The sequence below is a fragment of the Notamacropus eugenii genome, chromosome 5 (genome assembly GCF_028372415.1).
Source record: "Notamacropus eugenii isolate mMacEug1 chromosome 5, mMacEug1.pri_v2, whole genome shotgun sequence".
Lineage (NCBI taxonomy): Eukaryota > Metazoa > Chordata > Mammalia > Diprotodontia > Macropodidae > Notamacropus > Notamacropus eugenii.
The window spans coordinates 355,034,924-355,055,065 of NC_092876.1; the positions used below are offsets into that span (position 1 = coordinate 355,034,924).

Here is a 20,142-nt window from a genome sequence, read left to right on the forward strand (position 1 = left end):
CAGACAGAGAGACACACACATGCACACACATACACAGAGAGAGAGAGAGAGAGAGAGAGAGAGAGAGAGAGAGAGAGAGAGAGAGAGAGAGAAAGAGAGAGAGAAAGAGAGACAGAGACAGAGACAGAGAGACAGAGAGAGAGACAGAGAGAGAGGCTCTTAGTAGTGGCACTTTGTGCTATCTCTCCCTAGGGTGGTTTTTTGATCTTGTTTCATGTTTCATGTTCAACTAAACAACAAGCAGTATTTTAAAGGACTATATACAATTTACTCATATATAATGGGCTACAGATACAAAGAGGAAGAAAGGAGCCATCTTTCCTTTAAGGAGTTGACATTCTATTAGGATAGACAGGGACATAGTGCACATGTCTATTTAGTTGTTGTCTAATCATTTCAGTTGTGTCTGACTCTTTGAGATCCTATTTGGGCTTATCTTGGCAAAGATCTTTGAGTGGTTTGCCATTTCCTTCTCCAGTTCACTTTTTAGATGAGAAAACTGAGGTAAAAAGGGTTAGGTGACTTGCCCAGGGACATATAGCTAATAAGTATCTGAAGTTAGATTTGAATGTGGCAAGATGAATTTTCCTGACTCCAGACCTGGTGCTCTATCCACTGTACCACCTAGATGCCCCATATATGGATAGACATGGGTATATTTATGCATATATACGTATACCACACACCAGTGGAATCAAATTCAAACAGAAATAAGGGGGCTATGAAACTTTTCTTATGGATCCCTGTGGACTTGAAAAATCACTTACTAATATTATCTGTGTTTTATTGTATTTTTATTTATTTTATTAATATTTCCCAATTACATTTTAATGTTACTGCCTGTGGGTCATGAGTTTGATACATCTCTTTCTCTCTGTCTCACACACACACATACACACACATGTATTTGTAAATAGGCATTCATATGTATATGTGTATGTGTAGTATGTGATGTACATGAATGTTTATATACACATACACATGTGTATGTATGTCCATCCCATGTTGCTCTTGTCTATGTTCAACACAAAAGTTTGCCAGCACTGGAGGAGGCCTTCTCCACTTCCTCTAACACACTGACCATGTTACCAGTAGAACACTGTGGCCTGTTTACTTCTTACCCCTGCCCTTGTCGTATGACCAGCTCGTCTTCTCTTCCTTCTCTGTACCTGCTGTATACGTCCTGGTTGATACTATTTCCTCTAGTTCTTTTTATTTGTTTATTTTTGTTCTCCTTATTGGTTATACATACATTGCAGTCTGCTCACACCAGTAGTACATCATCCCATTGGCCTACATGTGCTACCTATATTAGCTTTCCTTCAGCAGGTGTATTACACTTCTCATGGCCACAGAGTAACCAACATCAGTAAAATTTTTATTCTCAGAAGATGGACTTTTGCTTTCATGTGAAGCTTAAGGTCAATAAAAAAGTTCTGCAATTTACTGAAAGCAATGCAGTCTACTGTTCTTCTCCTTGTCAGTTCTGGGCCCAGTTCATTGTCCACTTCATCATCTGTCCCAGATATACATACTATTGGACAAGCTCTAGAGGACACCTCCCTAAATGAGTGTTGAAATCTGGACTATAGATAATGTTATCCACTTAATGGTTCCTGTGTGGATAGACAGGTCAAACTCCTCTGTTCCAGGGCTTGATAAAATTAACATAACACTGTTTGAAAACAGGAACATCTAGAGAATCTTACCATCCCAAGGGAATCTTTCCTCAACCTCTACTCTGCGCTGGAGCTTTTCCGTCACTGTGGAGAATACCTTTGGTGAGCTTACATTTCTCTGTTTTATAACTTACTGGATGTTTTTATCAGAAGATAATTCAACAGGGTCATTTCTGTTGCTATATTTTCCAAAGGATCTTAAATGAACTTGATGTATGGATGGGAAATATTTTGCTGTAAAAGAACCTATCAGGAGGCATTTTGTGTCCCAGAAATGAATGCTTTTCTCATAATCATCAACAAACAATAAGTACAATGGAATTTTATAGTTTCTATATTTTTCATTTGAATGTGAGTCGGTAAAGATGTGGTGTTGAATGTTCCCTACCACAAACCTTATCACAGATGCCCCTGATTTGTATATTTGTGACTCCAACAAAAGATTGCCTATGGATGAGAGAGTAAGCATGTATATTTGGGAGTTATTGATATCCTGTCACTTTTTTCAGTATTAATTACTTCTGCGATATTTTCTGTGTATAGTGGGGTTGTTCTGGCTCACTCTTCTACAGGCAGTTTGCTTCATCTATGTATCAGGGTTCAAGGTACCTGAGGGATTGAGTTGCTCTCTTCTCTAACGTTATTGGCTTAAGCCTCCAGCAGCTGCTACCCCCATTGTTAGAGGTCTGTGACCAGCACCCCACCTCCATTGAACAACTTCACTTCTTTTAGTTTGCAAAAGGATATTTTCTTTGAAGTCATAGCAAGGATAAAGTTATGACTTTCCCCCAGTACCATTAAGCATATTATTTCCTGTCCCACCTGTGGGGGCAGGATGAAAGCTAAGCTCAGTTCCTATATAGTATCTGTCCTACCAACGTCCATCCTCATGTGATGTAAGCAAAGGCAATTCCTCATAGCAGTTTCTGCTAATTTTGGTCCAGAAAGTGACTTCCAAAACTCACTTGTTGTACCTCAGGCTGCAAAAACTGGCCTAGAATCTAACTCCAAGATTCGTGCGGCTTATTTTCCTCAACTTTTGAAACTCAAAAGGTTGGACACTCTACTCCCTTCTTGTGGGAGGGAAAAGAATAAATACAGAAGCCAAGGACCCAAGGTTTGTTTCTCAAGACCACTGACCTTGGTGAGGAGAAGCCCCTCAAGTTTTCTCTCCTCATAGGTACTGTTTCTCTCCTCTCACCAGGTACTGTGAACCAAGGAGCCATAGCACCAGAACACAACTGAAGACAATGAAATAGAGATGACAGTAGCTGTCTATGGCCTCTTGGTTACTTCCTTTAAAGAACCTCCTCTTCACCACAGAGCTAGATGGACAGAACTAGTTACAGAATATCTATTCCTGATCCATAGCGGTGCTTTGGTCCAAAGCAGATCACTTAGCCTCCTCCATGTAGAAAGATGCCATCTGAGTCACTCTGAGCATGCACCAGACCTCCATTACATAGGCCTTTGGTATTTTCCTCTCCTTAAGATACCTTACACAGTGGTTCCTTTATGCCCTCACAATTGTGTTGTCTCCAGCATAAATCTCTCTATATTTTGGTTCAATATGGCCACTTTCCCCATCTCTGTTCTCTTTGATGCTATTTCTACTCCTTTGTAAGAACTTCAAGGACTGTAGTGTTAGGGTACAAGTATGGTAGTCCTACCATCTTTAATGGAGAAAATAATATGCTAAAATGTTTCCTGCAAATCTCTTCCATTTTTCTTCTGTTTGTATTCCTTCCACCATTTATAACTTTGTATGCCACTGGGATGACTTCGCTAAGTTAGCTATCTTGCCATATACTCTTTAAACTGATTTTACTAAGCATTCTCGAATGAGACATTATCAAAGGAGCTAAGATACACACACATATGTATATATTTTGGGGGTAGGAAAGTTCATTTAATGTTTCATTTGAAAATGCTAAGTAAGGTAAACAAAGGCTATTTGAAGTACATCTTTAACTTTTTATGGTTGATGTCATGGAGGGTAACTACCATGCAAACTCATGACCCCTCCTTTGGTGCCCCTGTCAGGGACAGGCAGTATTCTGAGCTGTGTAGCTGATCAGCTCAAAATTTTTTGTGGGAGCACATTATCAAATTCCTGCACCTAGATGGAACACTGTGATCTCTGCCTGGCACAAAGGCAAGTGAATCTCTTTTCTTTCCAACCTCTTCATGTCCCACGGGATTCCCTAGGCCCAAACAAAACAGAACAAAACACAACAAAACAACCATCTGCTTGTAAAATAATTCTGACCAGTCACTTGGAATTTCCTGTCTATGCTTGCCCAGCAGAGCTCTAATGTGCCAATCTGTAGGACACATTGCAAGCAAAACTTTTAAAATATGCCTCCCTTGCTGAGCTAGTAACTTAGGATTAGAATATTTTGGAATTGGGGAAGGCTGCTTCCTTGGTCCATTTTTACAAATGTTTTGTGATCATTCGTTATGGATGCTGAGGGGGATGTAATTTTATGAATCATAGATAAATAAAAATTAATAGTAGCGTAGCTACATCTCAGGATCACTAATACAGTTTCATAGGCAACTAGAAATACTAAACAAATGTAGAAACATAATACAAAAACCTTAAAGCTTTAAAGGGAACCACCAATTTCCATATGGGAAAGACCTGAGTGATTATGTCATACTAGTCCTTTAGATTACAAGTAAGCAAATTAAGGCTCAGACAGGGGAGGCTTGGCAAAGCTTGCAGAAATATTTAGTGTCAGAACGTGGTCTAAAACCCAGGTCCCTCAATCACCCTTTTACTTCTCTTTAGAAAGAAGGCCTAGGTCAGGAAGACCTGAGTTCAAAGCCAGCCTCAGACACTTACTAGCTGTGTGACCTTGGGCAAGTCACTTAACTCTATTTGCTCACTTCCTTCACCTGTAAAAATGAGCTGGAGAAGGAAATGGTAAACCACTCCAGTGTCTTTGACAAGAAAACTCCAAATGGGGTCATAGAGTTGGACGGGATTGAAACGAGCAAAATGAGAATAGCTTTGGAGAGTAAAGTCAGCACATCCAGCATGAGAGTATTCAGAAAAATCAGTGGAGACAATGCACGTAAGCATTATAAAAATGTGATATAAATGTGAACAGTTATTATCGTCGACATCACAATTGTGAGTTAATCACTCCGATTCACAAACATGGCATCACCCCTAGCTTCTCATTTGTGCTTACCCCATAGACCCAAAGCATTGCCAAGACTTGCTGCTTCCACCTTCACAGCAGCTATCCTGTGCATCCCTTTTTTCTTTCCATTCACACACCTATCACCTTAGTGCAGGATCCTAGCATTCCTCACCTGGACTATTGAAATGTCCTTCTGAGTGGATACTTTGCCTCAGATGTCTCTAATCCACCTGAAACTGCCGAAGCAACTACCCTAAAGCAGGGATCTAAATACCCCCCTTCCCTCCAGAGTCAGTCAGAAAATCCTCTATTTGGCTGTTTTTGGGGGAGGTGAGGCAATTGGGATTAAGTGACTTGCCCAGGGTCACGCAGTCTATTGATAATGCATTTTTTGTTTTAGTATAATCAAGTGCCTCTGATTGAATAATGTGATTAAAGAAGATCTTTCCTATCCATTAATGGGCCTGCCCACTAAGGGGAGTTTGATTTGGGAAGATTTGTAGGAAGGCCCACATCTTTTGGTAATGAGGCACTGGTTCTCAAGGATCGTGATGCCCTCTGACCCTAAAAAGTGTATAAATACTCTGAGGTGAGGTTTTACTCTGGGGTTACTGATTGGAAGAAGGTTGTTTGACCACATGAGACTCTGGGTAGCCATTGAGTCCCCCAACTTTGAAAACCCAGATATTGGTGCTTGCCTCTCTGGTAACTATGGTCAGACAGCTGGACCTGTCTGTTGGTCTGTGATATATGCCTTGCGTATGCTTAGACAGCCTGTCTGGTGGTCTTTATTTCTCTTCCTGTATTTTTCTCTATTAGTGAATGATATATATGTGCTTGATTGAAGGAGACGGTTAACCCCTTAAAAGTTGCCTTTCCTTTCAGAAAAACAGATTAAAGAACCTGTGATCACAGGCTCCCCTGTGTACGTCAGGGTGCTTGCTTTTACATACAGCCAGCAAGTGTCAGTGTCTGAGGTCACATTTGAACTCGGGTCTTCCTGACTCCATGGCTGGTGCTCTATCCAAAGTGTCATTTAACTGCTCTGTGTTTGGTTTTTTAAGTCCTTCACAACCTGCCCCCTTTTACCTTCCCACTCTTCTTACTTTGTATCGCTCCTCTACATACTCTACAATCCAAAACCATTGACCTTCTTGCTGTCCCTAGCTGTCTCAATTCCTTTGAACTGGCTGCCCCACTGTCCTCTCTTCCCCCATACTGAAGCACTCTCCCTCCTCATCTTTGCTTCTTGGTGTGTCTCACTTTCTTCAAGACTGAACTCAAATTCTACTTTCTGAAGGGAGCATCTCTAATTCCTTGCTACTTTCTTCTGAGATTGCCTTCCATTTTCACTACTTGTATCTTTACATAGTGGTCTACATGTTCTCTCCCCCATTCAAATGTGAGCACCTTGATGGAAGGGATCATACTTTCCTGAATAGTTATCAAAATTCCTGGAATAAATGGATAATTTCTTATTGACTGGGTATCATTTTAATACTATGCCTCTTTCTCAGAGGTCAGTTTGACTTACAGAAAAACCACTGATGCTCCTTTGTTGCTTGGTTATATCTGACTCTTCGTGACCCCTATTTGGAATTCTTTTGGCAAAGATACTGGAATACTTTGCCATTTCCTTCTCCAGCTCATTTAATAGATGAGAAAATTGGGACAAATAAGTGACTTGCCCAGGGTCACATAGTTAGTAAGCGTCTGAGGCCAGATTTGAATTTATGATGAGTCTTCCTGACTGCACTGCACTTTATCCACTGTACCACCTAGCTGCCTATGCTCCTTTGTAGGGGCTCCTGATTTGTCTGTTTCCAGTGACAGGCTAAGTAGGAGATAGGGAAGACCAATTTAGCATAATAACATGATGCTGTAGTCCAAGATTCAGCCTTGGGGTCAGTAGATGACAATGCAATCTGGAGTAGTGTTTATTTTGTTTCAGACAAGTGTCTTTTCCTTGTACACTGAGAAGTGCACAGTTCTGCCCTTGGCCCAGCCATATACCATGTTGCCCTCCAGTGTAACATCATGAAGTTCTCACCAAAGGCTGTGGCTGAAATTCCTGACCCTATGCGGAGGATGACATGGGATGGCCTAGAGTTGGATAGAAGCTTTCCTGAAAAGCAACAAAATTTACAACTCATTATTAAACTGACTAGAACCAAGTTTGTTAGACTTAAAAGCTAAGCATTTCTATTCTACTATCTTGGCTTTCTTTGGGAATGAGAGATAGTATGGCATCGTGGATAGAGTATTGGGCCTGCAGTCAGGAAGAATTGAGTTTAAATGCCATGTCAAACTCTTACAAGCTATGTAACCCGGGGCAAGTCACTTAACCTGTCTGTCTCACTTTCCTCAATGTAAAATGGGCATAATAATAGCACCTCCCTCCCAGGATTGTTGTCTGGATCCAATGAGATAATCTTTGTGAAACATTTAGCACAGTGCCTAGTACACAGTAAATGCTTAATAAATGCTTATTACATCTCATTCCATTCCACAGTGGAATGAATACTGAATTTGGAGTCAGAGGACGAGGGTTACAATCCTGTCTCTGAAATTGACTGCCTAGGTAACTGTAAGCAAGTTGCTTAATTTCCTTGGGCTCTAGTTAATTACTTGTAAAACGAATGGGTTGGTCCAGATGGTCTCTAAGGTCCCTTCTAGTCCTGGATCTATACGCCTATAGTTCTGTTCACCCAAGTTCAAGCCCAGACACATAGCGGCTGTATGACAATGGACAAATTATTTAACCCAGGAAGTTTTCTATGGCTGTAAGCTAAAGAGAAGGGGACACTTGGTACTGGTACTTACAAGTTCAGACCAGAAACTCCCTCATTGGGCCTTGTTAAAGAAAAAAAGAAATCTTGGTATTCTATGGGATTGAGGGACTAACGGGAAATTAGACTTAGAAGTCACCACAGAGGGGAACACTCTAACCTTTAATTTCTTTCTGAAGTCACTCTGTGAGAGAGCATTTAAAATACAATAAGCTTAGTTTTTGATATTATTCAATCATTTTCAGTCATGTCCAACTCTTCATGACGTCATTTGGGATTTTCTTGGCAAAGATGCTGGAGTGGTTTGGCATTTTTTTCTTCAGTTCATTTTACAGATGAAGAAACTGAGGCAAACAGGATTAAGTCCTGACTTGTCCAGGGTCAGACAGCTAGTAAGTGTCTGAGGCTACATTTCAACTCATGAAGATGAGTCTTCTTGACTCCTGTCCTGGAACCTCATCCACTACTCTATCCTGCTGCCCTTAGGATGAGCTCAATTCCAGGGGGAGGAAGGGGCATGAGCTTGCCTTCAGGTGTATTCAACCCAGGCTTGTCTAGCCTACTGAGAAGTGGACAATGTCCCTCTTCTACTGGTTGAGAATGCTTCCATGTGGGAATTATTCAACATAAAGTATCAGCATGACTCAGTTAACAAGTGCTGAACTTGGAGTCATGAAGACCTAGGTTCAAATCCCTCTTTTGACACTTAACTCATTATGTGACCCTGCTACAGTTTCTTATCCAGAAAATGAGCATGGTAATGCATGAAAGGGAAGGGAAGGGAAGAGAAGGGAGATGAGACTATCCAGTAAGGGTCGTTCATAGGGCATTAGAAGGCTCAAAGGAGATGAAGACTTAGAAACATTTAAGTGTTACACAAATGTCACTTATCAATAATGGGAATAAGGAAGCTTTGGACTTGTTTTTAGCATTTCCAATGTATTAAAATTGTACCTTGTTCCTGTCCCTTGACCACCTCTCCTTCCTAGTTTGTATAGTAAGTTTATAAGTAGCCAGTATAAAGTAACAAAGAGGAAGTAATATTGCAAAGGGGAACCTTGATATAACTCATATATCAAAGGGGCACAACATTACTTCCAAACTGTCTCATAAATTAACTCATATCCCAAGGCTATGTGCTAAATCAAGGGAGGCCAGCTAAGCTTTATTGTAAGGGTCCTTTGGTCCTCCTAACTGCCCATGGTCTGTAAGCTTCAGATAAGTTCCAGACAGTTGCAATAAAACCAGAATACCAAATGTTTCTGATAACTTTTAGATGATGTGAATATGTTAATCAACCCCAAAATGGCACAAATAAAAGTTAGTCTATATTTCACCAAAACCCTATAAAAATGTAACCCCAGACTCGGAGTCCATACCATTCAAGTGCTCCCAACTCCAGTCTATGGTTACAGAAATGGTTCTGTGCCTTTTCCTCTCCTTACTCTCTTCCACATGCTCCCTATTTCCTTCTACCACCTCATCCCAATGCCCATGCTGTCTATCTCTGTACTGCCCCCAATCCCCTCCAATGCTGCTTGTTCTCTGTACTTTCTGTGCCCTACTAAAGAATGATAAAATTATTACTACCCGCTGCTATTTGTGGTCTTTTTTGGTATCAAAAGAACCAGGTGTGCCTGCCTCTACTCCCCCTATTCAATTAATAATCCCATAATGTAATTAGCTATTCAGCCTCATAAGAGGAACATAGGACTAAGAGTCAGAAGGCATGGATTAAAATTCTAGGTCTAACATTTATTAGCTCTGCAACTTTGGGCAAGTTATCACATCTCTTATCTGTAAAGTGGTATAATTGCAAATAACAAGAAGTAAGGGAAACTAATAGAAGGTTTTCATTTATAACTTGTATAGGGAGGATGTCCCTTCATATATTAAAAAAGGTGAATTCAGAGACTGAGGGGGAGGAAATGCAGGTTCTAATGAAATGTCCCATAAAAGCCTCTTCTGTCTCTCTCTCTCTCACAAAACATCTCAATTTCTAGGCTAGGCGAAATTTCTTTGATTCTTATCGGGTTCCTAATTTCTCTCTGCTCATTATTTCTCGTTTATCACCTTAAGATGGCTAAGACAAACTGTATCAGATTAGCTCCCCCAGGTTTATGACTCCTCTCTCTAGGGAGAATACAGTTATTTCTATGAAGTTTTTCTGTGTCCGATGCAAGGTGCTGGATGTGTGTTCCACCTTTACCTAGAACTACCTAGATTCCCAATGTTTACCCTTATTGCTGGCATCAAATACAAGATAAGGGTTAGTGCCTATTAATTTCTTATATGTAGAAGTAATAAGAAATACAATAGCAGGAGAAGGGGAATTTGAAAGGACTGACCTGTACAATTTGTTAGAAGTAACAGCAGGTGATGCAAATGCTTCTGGCTGCAACAGCAGGGCTGCTTTCCCTACTCATTGGCACAATGGATAGATCATTGACTTGGAATTAGGAAGACTCATCTTCATGAGTTCAAATCTGGCCTCAGATACTTACTAGCTGGGTAACACTTGGCAAATCACTTAACCCTGTTTGCCTCAGTTTCTTCATTTGTAAAATGAACTGGAAAAGGAAATGGCAAATCATCCCAGTATCTTTGTCAAGAAAACCCCAAATGGGGTCACAAAGTCAGACATGACTGAAAAATGACTGAAAAGCATTCTTCTTAATTCTGAGTAAAGAAGAAAGGATAAAGTTCATCCCATTTATCATCCTTCTGTCTTCAATAGGTAAAGATATGATCTTGCCAATCCAGGGACAGCCTCTGACTAGTAGCTGTCAGAATCTTTATGATGGATGCAAAAGCTTGACTGTGCAACATCTGCATGATGTCCAGATGGAGGGCAACCCTACCTTTCTACTTCTTATCAGGTTTCCCTTCCTCTTTTCTTTTGAATTTCTTGAGAAAACCTTAGTTTTCATGACATCGATGACTTGTGAAATTTAGAGATAGTATCTCTGTCTCCATAGTTGCTCCTATGCAAGGTTGGACTCCAGTGAAAGGCTGCAATGGATATAACCAAATTGTAAAGAGTAATATGAATATGAACTATGGTTATTACCAAATACTTTCTTCTAATGCCCTGGAATTCCAGGACCTTCATTGTTGTATCTGGCTTCCTAACTTCCTAAGTTAGAGGCCAAAAGAGTACATGGTGATAAGATATTTGGGCTTTTGTTCCTCTGTGACAATAAAATTATTTTTTAAATTCAATTTTATTTTTATTTTCAATCCCAAATTCCCTCCTTGCTCTCTGTTTCCCACTCCTGCACTTACTGAGAAGATAAGAAAAACAAAACCCATTACAAATATGGATAACCATGCAAAACGAATTTCCACATTAGCTATGACAACAAAATTCTAAAACTCATTGAGCAGCCTGATTGTATTTGTTCATTACTTAGGAGTTTAAATCTATTGGAAGGTGTCTTTGAGCTTAACATTGTGGGAAAAACAGGATGCTGTATTTGGCAGCAGCTAAATGGCAAACATGCAAAAAAAAAAATTCCTGATAGGTTTGTAATCTTTTTGTTGTTTTAATCGTGATTCAGTTTTGGACTTTGGAAAAATCCATAAGTGACTTTCATGTAGAGAATAAGATGGAAGTTATTAGTCATGGCAATTTGTGCTCTCAAAGACACCCACAATGAAAGATGCTTGGGGCCTTTGCTTACTGCTTGAATTCAATAGACTCTCAACTTGGATGTCGCTGCCCACAATTACCTGAGAAAAGCCTAAAACCTGGATTGGCCAATTAGGAGAAAGATATTTTTGGCCCCCTCTTAGCTTAATCTACAATAATACTTTGCATGTTCTGGCATAATGGGCATGCTTTGCTTTGCTCTCTGAGTAAACCAAAAATGCTCTTTCCTATGTCGGCAACTACAAGACCAGATGAAACTGATCAGGAGCACCCTTCTGTTTATGGCTACCAAGGACAAGGTTCCCTGAACTGGACACTATCTTGAATAATGGGACTTTTCTTGTCTTGGTATTTTATGGACACATGTTATGCTATATTATAATATATGTGTATGTGTATATACATATATATTCACACACATACATATAGTTAGATAGATGATATAGACATAGTCATGTTAATGATTTAAAAAAACCCACAGACATCCTGGATATACAATTTCTTTTAAATTTTTTAAATTTATTTATTTTCAGTGTTCCACAATTACTACCATACAATAGAATTTTTCTTTCCCTCTCTCCTCCTCCTCTCTCCCTCCCACTTCTCTCTCCCTCCCTGAGATAGCACACAATTTTATTTAGGTTCTACGCATACATCCTATTAAATACATTTTCACCATAGTCATGTTATATAGAAGAATTAAAATGAATGGGAGAAATCATGTAACAAACCAAACTGTAATAAAAAAGAAAATGATCTGCTATGATCTGCAATTGAATTCCATAGTTCTTTCTCTGGATGTGGAAGGCATTTTGCCTTAAAAGATCACTGGGAATTTTTTAAGTCCTTGCATTGCAATGAAGTTCTAAGTCTACTAGAAAACGTCCTTGTACACTGTGGTTATTGTGTACAGAGTTCTGGTTCTGCTTCTTTCCCTCAGCATAAGATCACATAAGTCTTTCCAAGTCTGTCTGAAGTCTTCCTGTTCATCATTTCTTATAGAGCAATAATATCCCATTGCATTCATATACCATAATTTATTCAACCATTCTCCAGTTGATAGGCATCCCCTTGATTGGATATACAATTTCAATTGGCACTTTGATACTTCTCTTGTCTCATTGTAATCACAATCTATCCTATTAAGAAATTCCTTTCTCGTGTAACAGATATGGAGACTATAATTTTGGTTGACATAGGCATCCTGAGTTGGTATTGCTCTAAGTGTATCAAAGTTTTCCTTCAGTTTGTTTACTCTGCGTTCCAAATTATTTTCTGACTTCCATGAAATGCCTGATTCTCTAGCTTAATGAGAATATATAGGCATTTTATAACACATGTACAGCCTGATTCTATTTATTGTTTGATCAAATCTTTGGTAAGGTGAACCCCATTCTGTTTGTTCTTAGGGGGAACTTCAGTTAAGGGCGAAGCTGATTACTTGTTTCTTTGGACCAAACCTTTGGTAAATGGTTGACAATATGAAAGGAGACCTTCCTTCTTTTTCTTATTCCTGAACTATGGTAGGTATGTTTTACCAACTTTAGGTCCAATGCCGACTGCATTTTCTTCTACTAACCCATTAGAGATAACAAGATCATGGATTTAGAGAAGGAAAAGTACTTCAAGGTCATGTAATTCAACATCCTTTGCAACCTTCCATTGTGCTCTAATGGAAGAATCCAATTAATGAAGAGGTCAAATCACTTCATGGGTGAAGTGAAAATGTGGGTGGTGAATAGCAGAATCAGGATTTGAATTCATATCATCTCACTCCACTCTACATTGCTCCAATTGCTAGCACAAAGCACCTTGAGTTCCATGGGGCAATATCTTACTGCTCTCAGAACAAAGTGCTATAGGAGAAAAAGAAAGATGTCTGTGAAGTCTCTTTGTTCTTACATTGACTATCTCCAAGTGACATAATGGACAGCAGAGCAGGATGTGATGAAAAGAGTTTAAATGAACTGTGCCATGCCATACAGCCAGTAAGATACAGCGCCTGGACATAAAGAAAGTTCACCGCTTTTTCTCCTATGGCATGAAGGCTAATAGTCTTAGAGATGGAATCATGGGCAGAGATATTGACATCTTGAACAAACAGCATGAAATAGACCCTCAAATAAATAAGTTAAAGAACTAATTAAGAAAAAATAAATTTATTCATGAGAAAGACAGGAAAGTAGTTGCTACAGTCCCTCAGCTATGGCACAAAAACAGGCTATCAGATTGAGTACCAAAGGGGTAGCCATCACTGTAGCTCTGGTCACTCCATTGTAGGTGCAAAAAGTACAACAAATCCACCATCTTTCTTCTTTAATAATGACAATAAGGAAGTCACAGTTCAATTCTTCCTACAGAGAAATTATAAAAAGAACAGACAATTTAAAGTTGGCATAATGCTTCACAATCATTATCTTACTTGAGGCTGACAACAACCCTGTGAAATAGGTATTATAAGAATTGGTATTCCTATTTTACAGAAGGGAAAACTAAGGTTCAAGAAGGTTATATGATTTGTTTCTTATAACATGGTTGATGAATGTTACAGGCAGGATTTAAAACTAAATTTTGCTGATTCCGTGTTTTACACTCTATCCATGGATTTTATAAACAGTATGGCCTATCTGATAGAGTTCCCATTTTAATTAATCATTCTTGCTTACTAGGTATTAAGTATAGAAATCTGTTGGAGTACTGAAAGTGTTAAATTTTTGTACCCATTGAATTTCAGTAGGCTTGCCTAATCCTAACTATGACTCTGGTTTGGGGGGATCATTCTAGACCTCAGAGATAATTTTCTAGGCTCCTTAACTTTTCATTTTTGTCAGAGACCTTCCCAGATTGGGAATTTTATTAGGGAAAGCAATGGGAGCTTAGAACAAAGCCTATCTGTTTCCTTCTTAATTCTGGACAAATGGATTTGAAATAATTGGAAATAGCCAGGCACCTAATGTGGAAATTTCAGACTTCTGAATCCTTTACCAACCTCTCTTCTCATAAGAAGTCTAAGCTGTCAGGAGTCAGCCAAGGATTACATTGTGTGCTTAATGAGGTGCCTTCAGCCCACTTCTCTAATTAACGGGTGTGCCTGGGGTTCTCCAAAATCCACTACTTTCTCCCACAACCTGTGCTTGCCTGTCCTACCTTTTCCCAGACTGCCCTCCTACTTCAATTCTTATGTCTTGATTGATTTCTCTCCATCTTCTTGTTCTTCCTAAGTAAAACAAACAGAGAGGTAGAACAACTAATCCTACATCTCTCTAATGAGCCAATTAACTGCTATGTTCACAAAGATCTGGACGATGGGCCTGTTCCAAAACCCAATCAAGAAAAACATTGTTTGGGAGCCATTGGTCTTGGCTACAGTGGGGCTATTGAGGGAAGATGATTAAGAACCTTATTTTCCCATTAGCAACCTAGGCAGAGGGAAAAGAGAGAGGGAAATAGAGACTGTGAATAGTTCTGCAAACGTGCACTGTTGTGTAATCATTTATCTACCAACTAACCCTGATTTGAAGAATGGTAAACAACTGATTTTGAAATGAAAGTCTCTGAATGTTTTTCTATGTCCGCAGAATGTGCATTAAACTTGCCATCTGGGATAAACTCAGTAATGTACAGTTTTTGAATGATGGGAAATCTTCAAACACATCACAGACAATGTGTACTTCATTTCATACACCCACATATAAAAAAGTATATCCTATGACAGAATGCTGGAAAGTTAATCAAAACAGAATCCTAGCAGCATATTCACTCTGTAGTCTGGACAGCTTTTACAAAGCTGTTGAGATGAGTTATCATGACGCCAAGCCATCAGGCTGAGTATCAAGGGGTAGCAGTCAGAAAAGCTCTTGTCTCACTTCTGTAAGAACAAATCCATCTGTAATATCAAATCCATCATCTTTCTTCTCCAATAACACTGATATTAAAGAAAAAACATAGTTCAACTCTTACTGGAGATAAAAGCAAGTAATAATTTTTATTACTAAAATAATAAAGCAAGCAATAATATTTAAAAAGACACTTATACAGTACTTTAAATCTTGCAAAGAGCTTCACAATAATTATCTTATTTGAGTCTCATAATAACTCTGTGAAGAAAGTATGACAGGAATTATTACCTTAGAAAATTTAAATGATTTATCCCTTGTAAGATGACTGGTGAGTCTTAGAGACAGAATTTGAAATCAAAATTTCCTGAAACCAGGTTTAGCACTCTATCATTATAACATGTTGCTATTGGGGGCGGGGTGAAGGGGAAGGTGGCCTTTATATCGGACGCCATTCTTTCTTTATTTTTGTCTCCATTGAAGAAGTGATTCTTCTTATCACCAGGGCTGACTGGGGAATATGGGCACCCTTGATCCTATCTCTTCCCAAATTCCTCCCAATATATTCCTCTTTCTTCTCTCTCTAATATTCACTCTTTTCCTATCTATTGTCTTCTTTATTGTTGCTTACAAATATGCTTCTTATGCTGATTACAAACATGCTCATGTCTACCCCACCCTTAAAAGAACACTTATTTGATCCTACTGTCCCCACAAGCTACTGTCCTATATCCCTCCTCTTCCACAGTTAAATTCCTAGAAAAAAGCTGTCAATATGTTTTCTCCATTTTTTATTTTCTCACTCCTCAGTCCTTTGTAATCTTGCTTCCAATCTCATCACTCAAATGAAACTGCCTTCCTCAAAATTATGGTGGTTGTTGTCCTTTGTTTTCAAAGAGGACCAAAATGACATCACCATGATAAAGTAAAATTTCAGTGTGTCCAACTGTGACTGATCAGACCAATACAAGCTCAGAATGCTCTACCACAGATTGGGCACAGATAGTCTGTGTGAATATTTGGGATGGTTACTCCAAATATACGCATCTTACATTTCCTTTGTGCTGTCTCAGTTCTGGGCACACCATGTTGAGTGGTCCTGTGCCAGTGCCTCCCATGTCACACAATCAATTCCAAAGTTCTTGAGAGAGATCTTTAGAGTGTCCTTGCATCACATCTTCTGACCAAGATGTGATTGCCTGCCCCATGCAAGTTCACCATAAAATAGTCTTTTTGGCAAGCGCACATTTTGCATTCAAACAACATGGCCAGGCTATTGGAGTTGCACTCTCTGATGAATAATTTGAATGCTTGGCAGTTTAGTTTGAGCAAAGACTTCAGTGTCTGATACCTTATCCTTCCAGGTGATCCTCAGAATCTTCCTAAGACAGTTCAAATGGTAGCAATTCAATTTTCTGGGAAGGCACTGGTAGACTGTCTATGTTTCACAGGCATCCAACAATGAGATCAACACATTCAATTGAATGGCTTCAATTTGGTAGTCAGTCTAAAACCTCTTTCTCCCACACATTTCTTTGGAGGCTCCCAAACACTGAGCTAGCTCTGGCAACGCGTATGTCAACCTCATTGTTAATGTGCACCTCCCTGGAAAGTACACTACCAAGGTAAGTGAACTTATCCATAGCATTCAAAACTTCTCCATTTGTTGCAGCCAATGGTTTCACACATGGATGATGTGGTTGTGACTGATAGAGCACCTGTGTTTTCTTTGTGTTAATTATTAGACCAAAATTAGTACAGGCGGCAGAGAATTGATCAGTAAATTGTTGCATCTCAGCTTAAGAGGTTTCTTGAGTGCACAATCATCTGCAAGCAGAAAATCATGCACCAAACCTCCCTCCACTTTGGTCTTGGCTTGTAGTCTTTTCAAATTGAAGAAGTTACCACCAGTATAGTAGTTGACCTTGATTTTGTATCCCTCCTCAATGAAAACATTTGACAACATGGCTGAAAACATTGTGCTAAAAACCATGGGAGCAAGCACATAGCCCTGTTTCACTCCACTGGTGAGTGAAAGGCAAGAGAGCTTTGTCTACTATCCAGAACCCGGGCAAATATGCCATCATGAAATTGACATACAATATTGATGACCTTCTCTGGGCAACCAAATTTTGACATAATTATGTCACCAGTGGAGTGAAACAGGGCTGTGTGCTTGCTCCCATGCTTTTGGCAAAGATACTGGAGTGCTTTGCCATAAAGCTGAGGAATTGAGGCAAACAGGATTAAGTGACTTGCCTAGGGTCACACAGCTAGTTAGCATCTGAGACCAGATTTGAACTCAGGAAGAGGAGTCTTTCTGACTTCAGAACCAACACTTTATGCAGTGTCACCTAGTTGCCCTACATGTTTATTGACTGACTAAACACCATGATTTAATGACTGAAACTGGGGATTGACATGAATATATTCATGATTTTGCTTACATATATACAAATAGGTTGTTATCTACATATTTAATGAAAGAGATAGTTTTGTTGTTTGTGGGAACAAATCCCCAAATCTGAAATAGTTTTACAAAGAAATTTATTAGGTCGTTTGGTAGAAAAGAACTACCTAGGGTAGAGCCAAGATGGTGGAGTGAGAGCTAGCACTCACCTTGTTGTGTTGTGTTGTGTTCATCCTTCCTTGCTGAAGAAGACCAGGCCATCAGAGAAATGATGACATGACTTGCACTTGACTTTGTTTTGAGTGAGGCAGGGCTATACAAGTTCACCATCTTCACTTCTCCTCCACAGTCATCTGAATTCAGTGACCAGATATTCATCAGGTTGACTGGAGATGACTCAGGATGCACTGGGACACCTTGGCCCCTTTAGTACAAGGTTTATTCAGGTACTCACTTAGGGTGAGGTAATACCCATTCATTGAATAGGCCTGTTTAAGAAGCAGCCACGGGATAGCCCCTTTAATAAGGCAAAGAAAAAGAAAGAAATCAGGCTGGGAGGGCAATAGCAACAGTTACTATTGATATTCAGTCTTAAGCTAGGAGGGTCCAGAAGAGAGCCCTTAGGCAGGGGCCTAGTGTTATCCGATGTAACTAAGCTCTAAGACAAACTCATTCAGATAATTCTAAAAAGAAAATCTGGACAAATTTTAGAGTGGCAGAATCCACTAGGAGACAGTGTGGCAGATTTTCAGCCCAGGACAGCTTGGGAGGCTGACAGGAAGAATTTGTAACACGGGGCTGTGAAGGAGTTCAGACCCTGCCATAGCAAAGCTGATCAGGAAGCGCCAGGCAGTCTGAAGCAAAGGCAGCAGTGCAGATTCTCAAACATATCAGGCCAGGATAGGAGTCCAGTGGAACTGAGTGAGAGAGAAGTGAAGAACCCTAGGTAACCACAGCAGTCACTCCTGACACTATGGGCTCACAGATTAAATGTCTGCAAGTCACCCATTTGAACTTCTGGGAGCCAAGATGACAGAGTGATCTGTAAATGCCCTCCCCCTCCCCTTATTGACCTTGAAAAACTCAGAGAATATTTCCCCAGGAAAAATCCTGGAATAGTGGGAATCAGCTGAAGGGGTAAACAGTCTCTTAGCTTAAGACACTAAGAAAATCAAAAAGGGGGGGCTCTCTTGCTGTGGATGAAGGGTATCAGTGCAGAACTGGAACTGTCCCAGATAGCCACACCTCAGTGAAGTAAGAGGAGATCCTGAGCTCCAGGGGGTGGAGTTCATAAACTCCAACAGCAGGACCCCAGGCATGCCTTAGAATAGCCAGGGGAATTGGACAGACACCAGCACAGATTGGGGTTCATCAGCCATTGAACTTCCAGGGTAACTCTGGTGAAACTTAGAAAGACTTCACCTAGCCAGTGCTTTGGCACACCAACCAGCTCAGCACCAGGTAAGCTGCAGCATTACAGCTTCTAGCTGAAAGAAACAGAGGCCATAATACACAAAACCTCAAGTTCTAAGCACAAGAACTGTGGAGCAGAGCCCCCTATGCCCCAGAAGCAGAGATCCACTCTAAAAGCCAGGAAAAAGGCAATCATTGTGACCAAAAAGCAAACCAGAAAAGAAAAAACCATAGAATCTTACTATGGGGACAAGGGCCAAAACAAGAATACTGAAGAGATCAGCACTGAGACTGCACTCCCATCTGAAACCGTAGAAGGGAATATGAACTGACCTCAAGCCCAACAAGCATTCTTGGAAGAGCTCAAGAAGGATTTTAAAAGCCTAAATTAGAGAGGCAGAAGAGAAATTGACTAATGATTTTAAAAATATGAAAAAAAAATTCATGGAAGAATTTAAAAAGAAAACTGCAGAAATGAATAAAGAGATACAAAACCTAACTGGAATAGTTGGACAAATGGAAAAGGAGATGCAAAAGTTAACAGAAGGAAACAATCTATTAAAAATGAGAATTGGACAAGTAGAAGCTAATGATTCTATGAGACATCAAGAATCAGTCAAACAGAATCTAAAGAATGAAAAAAATAGAAGAAAATGTAAAATAAATCATTGGAAAAAGAAGTGACCTGGATTATAGATCCAGGAGAGAAAATCTAAGAATTATTGGTCTGTCAGAAAGCCATGATGAAAAAAAGAGCCTGGACAATATCTTCCAAGAAATAATCAAGGAGAGCTGCCCTGAGGTCTTAGATGCAGAAGGCAAAATATCATTGAAACAATCCACTGATCACCTCCTGAAAGATATTCCAAACTGAAAACACCAAGGAATATTGTTGCCAAATTACAAAACTATCAAATTAAGAAGAAAATACTGCAAGCAATCAGAAAGAAACAATTCAAATATTGAGGAACTACAGTCAGGGTCACACAGGACCTTATAGCTTCTACATTAAAAGATTGGAGGGAATGGAATATAATACTTTATAAGGCAAAGGAGCTTGGACTACAACCAAGGATAGTTACCCAGCAAAACTGAATATAATATTTCAGGCAAGATGATGGACATTCAGTGAAATAAGGAATTTCCAGACCTTCCTGATGAAAAGGTGAGAGCTCAATAGGAAATTTGATCTATAAAATACAAGTCAAGAG

The 20,142-nt window shown here is 39.6% G+C and overlaps 1 long non-coding RNA gene across 1 annotated transcript; it reads right to left on the reverse strand.

Moving 5' to 3' along the window:
- Window positions 1-13,415: 13,415 nt before the first annotated feature.
- LOC140509263 (uncharacterized) lies at window positions 13,416-18,031 on the reverse strand. The gene is made up of 2 exons (XR_011968613.1): window positions 17,728-18,031; window positions 13,416-13,626 (listed from the first exon to the last, which is right to left on the reverse strand). It is a non-coding gene; the product is annotated as an uncharacterized lncRNA (long non-coding RNA).
- Between the last annotated feature and the right edge of the window lie 2,111 nt (window positions 18,032-20,142).